This window comes from Zingiber officinale, chromosome 5A (assembly GCF_018446385.1).
Source record: "Zingiber officinale cultivar Zhangliang chromosome 5A, Zo_v1.1, whole genome shotgun sequence".
In the NCBI taxonomy this organism is placed as follows: Eukaryota; Viridiplantae; Streptophyta; class Magnoliopsida; order Zingiberales; family Zingiberaceae; genus Zingiber; species Zingiber officinale.
The window spans coordinates 63,177,215-63,183,166 of NC_055994.1; positions in this window are offsets into that span (position 1 = coordinate 63,177,215).

Genomic DNA, 5,952 nt, shown 5'->3' on the forward strand with positions numbered 1-5,952 from the left:
TAAGGATGACCGTTACTTAACTACTAACTCTACTTAACCGGTATGATTAAATATCACATGGGAACCCTACCGAAAAATTTCGGCAGAGTCTCCCCTTTACCGGTGACCAAATCTATAATACACAAGATATATACGCAGCCACATGCGGCTGGAACACATTTTATTCACAACCACGCAATAATAAATTGATACTATAATCAAAAGACTAGACTAGCAACAAGTACTAAACACAACTCCCAGAATAGGACATAAATAAGCTACAATACGAATCAAACTCAACTACAATCTCACAAACTTCATAATAGTGTTAAAGAAAAGAACTAAAGCATAAACTCTAATCAAATAGGTCCTGCAGGTTTGATAACACTCTTTGGATCTCTCCATAGTCGCAGTCATCACACACCTTCATCACCATTACCATCCTGTCGCCTCCCTTTCATATCTTAGCTTTTCCTCTGCGGTAGGAGGAAAAAGAAAAGATCTATAAGCGAAAACGCTTAGTAAGTACTAATCTATCTCACAAAACTCGAAATGCATAAATGTAATGCAATAATACTGAAACTGAAATGCTAAAGCAAATCTGCATGTGCTCATGGTATACAGAAAATGAAATTGAATACTAAACATGCTCACTATCTAACAGGATAATAAGAAATGAACACTGTAAGCTTAGAATTAAAGAAACTAACTTTTTATTTATTCTAAGCATAAAACTTATTATATTTTCTTATATCCTTGTAATAGAAATTAATCTTTTAATTTCTATCTTTTACTTTCTTCTTCTTTCTTTCTTTTGGTTTTCTTTTCTTTGGGCCCAGGCTTAGTACCATCTCATGCGCGTTCCCTAATAAGTTTGGGTTGCGAGCCACCAATCCTAAAAGAGCAGACCTCGGTCTACCAGGGCCAAGACCTCGGAAATGGTCACCTGGATTTGTTTAACGACAAGCTCTTGGATGTCGGGTACTAGCCTCTTGCTTGACTTACTTGTTATCTTTCTTATTCTTTTATCTTCCTTATTATCTTTTATTAAAGATTGTGGGAGTCCTTTAAATATACTTAACAAGTATGGGTGTATAATCAACTAACCATGCTATATAACAGAATAAAACAAGTAACTTAAAGCTTATTGATCATGCTATAAGCTAAACTAAAGAAAGCAATTTAAAGCCTTTGAATCATACGGTGAAAACATGGCAAAGGATGCTATTTTAGTGCTTCTAAACATGCTGTAAAATCAAGTATGGAATGATTCTAATCATGCTATAAATAAAGCAAAAGGAAGCTAACTTTGGGCTTTCTAAGTATGCTGTAATAAAAGCAATATATGTAACTCTACACTTTCTGTCATGCTGTAGAAACAGAGCATGGAATGCTACTTTAAGGGCTTCTAAACCTGCTATTAAAACATGACAAAGAATACTACTTTAAGGCCTTTAAACATGCTATACAAAATAAGGTAACATGCTACTTTAAACTTCTTAAACATGCTATAAACGAAGCGTAAAGGAAACTAATTTCTTGGCCTTCTAAGTATGTTGTAAAGACAAGTATAGGATGCTACTTAGAAATTCTCATCATGCTATAATGGAAGCAAAGGAATGCGACTCAGGTTTTATAAGCATGCTGTCCAAAATATTTACTTATCAAACTTAAGTATGTACAACATGACCCTAAAGCAAAGAGGTTCATGAACAACATACGCTCAAGAATAAAATGCATACAATTCTAATTAGCACTAAACCATTCTACTTGCTCAATTAGCCTAGATGATACTTGGAGTTCCCTATGCAGGTCACGGCATAAACTCAAACTTCATGTGCAGGTCTCGGCAGCACTCGGATGGCACCAAAAATCCACCCACTTCAACCCCGCAAGCTCAAATCATGCTATACTTAGGCTTAAAACCGAAATCTACAAACCCTAATGTTAAAGGATGTTGTTCGGCTATGAACAGGGCATGGAAAGGAAACAAAACCGAGCTTACAATTCTACACGGCAAGCAAAAATCCGAAAGCAACCATACCAAACGAAGCAACTCCTACCACAGGTGATAGTAGTACTTACCCTTGATTGCTTGGACTTACAACCGAGAAGAGGAAATTTAGGGGTTCGGATGGAGCATGAAGATCTCGGTCCCTTCTCGTCCGTGCGTTCACCTTGCCGAGAGAAGCTCGGATGTGTGCCGAACCCTCGGAGGAAGAAGCTCGCCGACCGCCGGAGTTAAGCCCTAAGCCAGCTTTCTTCGTTTCCGTCGAGAGAGAAGGCGCCGTCGCGAGGGAGAAGGAGAAGAAAGATTTCGGGAGAAAATGTTGGGTTTTTTGGAAAATCCAAAACCTAATTCCCTTTTATATATAAGGGTTTTATTCCAAACTATACTATATCCTTAATTCTCTCTATATAGGGTTAACAGAAATCTCCTACCTTAGTTGGTCAGGCCGGTTTTGGCTTGGGTCAGTCTGACCCGAGGTCCCGGGTTCAAACCTCACTTCCAACGCTTTTTGCCTAAACTTCTTTGGTTTTGTAAAAATGCTAAACGACCTCCAAAAATTACGTAAAAATACTCTAAAAATTTCTAAAAATCTCTAGAATATTTTAAAAGCATTTTCAAATATCTTTATGGACATTTGAAACTCAGAATAGGGAAAATTGGGTCGTTACATGAGAGACCAGTTTCAGAAGCTGAAATGAAAAGCTGATCACTGCATCGGTCTTAGTTTTACTTTTTGGTGTAGACGAATTTTGAGATGGCATGAGCGGAGCAGTCTCATGCTAGTAGACAAAATTCTCATGTGATGAGAATGAGATTCTTTATTTCCTTGGGAGATGTGTGATCCTGAGTCACTTCTTGCCCAGGAGGAGTTACTATAGAAAGCACATCGTTCGGGATTTACGATACATTTGGGTGGTAACATAATGTATAGAGACTTGGAGCGTTCCTATTGATGGAACAACATGAAAGATATCACAAATTTTATAGTTTGATATCTAGTATGTCAGCAAGTGGAAGCTGAACATCGGAGAATAGCAGGGTTGTTTTAGTAGATTCAGATATTGGAATGGAAAATAGAAGCATGTTATGATGGACTTTGTTGTGGGATTATCCAGGACATAGAGAGGGTATAATATGATTTGGGTAATCATTGATTGGTTGATTATATTTGTTCACTTTCTACCAATCTATAGGGTGGACCCTTTGGATCGCTTAGTGGGTTATACTGTAGAGAGATTACCCGATCTCATGGTATATCTCTGAGTATTGTATTGGATGGAGATCCGCGATTCGCATAACAGTTTTGGAAGATTTTACAGCAGACCATGATCATAGAGCTTTGTTTTAGTACATCTTTCCACCCTAGACAAATGGATAGACTGAGCGCATTATACAGACATTAAAGGATCTACAGATAACAAGCATTTTGGATTTTAGAGGTAGTGATGAAGACCATTTATGTCTAGTGGATTTTTATCACGGTTGGTTAGATAATAATGTGAGAGTAACGGAAGCATGGTGAACTCATAACCCATCGAGTTATCACCGTCTACTTAGAAGTGGATCATAGTGTAGTTCTATGAGGCAACATTTAAGCCCACATAGTAAGCAATTTACTGATGATACTATGATGGAGTAGTATATGGGTATACTGGTTAGTTGTTACCCTTAGATGATGATCCCTGAGTTGAGCAGTAAATTTGGGGACCAAATTTTTATTAGTAGGAGAGAATGTAAGATACGCTAAATCATAATAATCTTATTGGATTTTCTGGAAATTTTTAGAATTTTTTCGAGATTTAAACGGAGTCCGTATTATACTTTTTAAGGGGATCAATTATTGGGCTATGAGGAAGCCTATTTAGAAAAACTATTTAAGTGGGAGTTGATTGAATTAATTAATCTAAGCATATAATTATTAAATCCTAAGTATATATATGTTAAAAACCTAGGTCACTACTCATTCCTATCTTTACTCGCTGATTTCCTTTCGCCTTCTCCTATCCCTAATGTTGCGTCGCATTGATCATCATTGCCGGCTATTGTTGGCCATTGCCATGCCGACTACCACGAGCAATGCTGTCGACCAGTGAGAGTGCCACCACTTGATCGCCCTCCTCTCTGGCTCCATAGCCCAACACCACCCATCTCCCTGACGCCTCTTCCTTCTTCCCCTCCAATTGAGCGGTGCCGTATGACCCACCATCAACCGGACTTCTTTTTTCCCCTAGTTCCCAGTCTCGTTGTGTTGCCCTACTCGGTCGATTCATTGCCTTGGTCACCAGTCATTTGGCTTTGATCACCGTCGAGGCTGTCCTATCGCCAGGTGTCGCCGTCACTAGAAGGGGGGATCATTGTCTATCCTTTTTCGTGTGTGAGGACTCTAGTAGAACTGTAGTTGCTACCACTCATGGAGCTATCATTGGTGAATCTCTAATCCCTCTTCCACTGATGTATATTTCCCTTCGCCGAATTTGGAATTTCAACCATCAGACTCCCTACTTGGTCCACAAGAGTTATGGTGAGCATCTCTATTTCCATTTTCTTCCCATCTGATCATTGGCCATGACACTCATTTGATCTACATATGAGTTGCAGAACCAATCGATAGCACTACAACCTTGCTGAATTCTAGCCAGTAAGTGTAGATTTGGAGTTCTTGACACAGAGGGCAGTTGCTTCACCTCGGGCTATAATTTTCGGTAATAGCTTCTCCAGTCGAGTGTCTACATACGTGTCTCTAGATTTTGGTGAGCTATTAGAATTGATTCATTATGAGTTTGATTTAATCATTAAATTAATTAACAGATGGCTAATGTTGATATGTGATAGAGTAGAGAAAAGTAAGTGTTGACTTGTTAGTAAACATATTGTTATATGAATTAATTAGGGATAGATCCGATTTGATCGATTAGGTTTCCCCTAATTAGTTTGGGTTTTGGATTTACCTATTTGTTGCATATATAATTAGCTAAGCTGTACTATTGGTTAAAGGACCCTGATTCGAGATGAGCATTTCGATGTAAGGATTGTTTAGCACGATCGACATATAAAGGTGAATACTTCTTACCTTGATTCTTTAATTTTTTTGACCTTAGTGCATGAGCTACACTAGTATTTTTTGTGAGCTTTTTACTTATCCACATCATCTCTAAGCTGATCGAATCTGTACCTATATAGTCTCTCATTTGCCATCCATGATATTTAGTAGATACTAGATACTATGCTTACTTGATTTGATTTTCTGTTTATTCATATACCTTGTTGAGCATGATGGCTTCATGTAGCATACATAATTTCTATTTATATATCCGATGACTGTTGCATCTTGCACATCATGTCATTAGATGCATGCCGACGACCATGTCTCCCTCATAGTTGAGAGGGTCATTGGCCAGAGCCGCCTGTTCGGCCACTCATGGGTAATGATAGCTAGAGCAGATGTCAGTTGTCCTGTCGTGCCACACTCGGCCACTCATGAGTAGTGGTAGTTGGAGTTGTGAGTAGCAGGAACCCCCTTCGCTATGTAGCTAGATAGCTACTTAGCACCTGTCCACTCCGTCACTCGAGAGTAGTGGATGCCTTTGAGTGTTGTACAGTTGTCATCTATCTGGCCTCTCGACCATACAGGAGTCGTGGTGTAGAGGGGTGAGCAGGGTGACCATCCGTGCATACGCTGTTATTATTATACCTGTTGATTGGTTATTTATATAGTTGTTTTATTATATTCATGTGATATGCTTACATATGTTGAGTTATATACCTGTTGCAAGTGCTTAGACATTGGCTTTCTTGTCAGTAGTATATATATACCTCACATGTTATCCTTGTAGTTATGAGCAGTACTGTAGCAGATCTTTACTATTCTTGACCTTCTATTACTAGCCTAGGATATGGTTTCAGGTATGGACATTTTTAATGATATCACTATAGTATCTATTATTTTTCCTATGAGACTATAT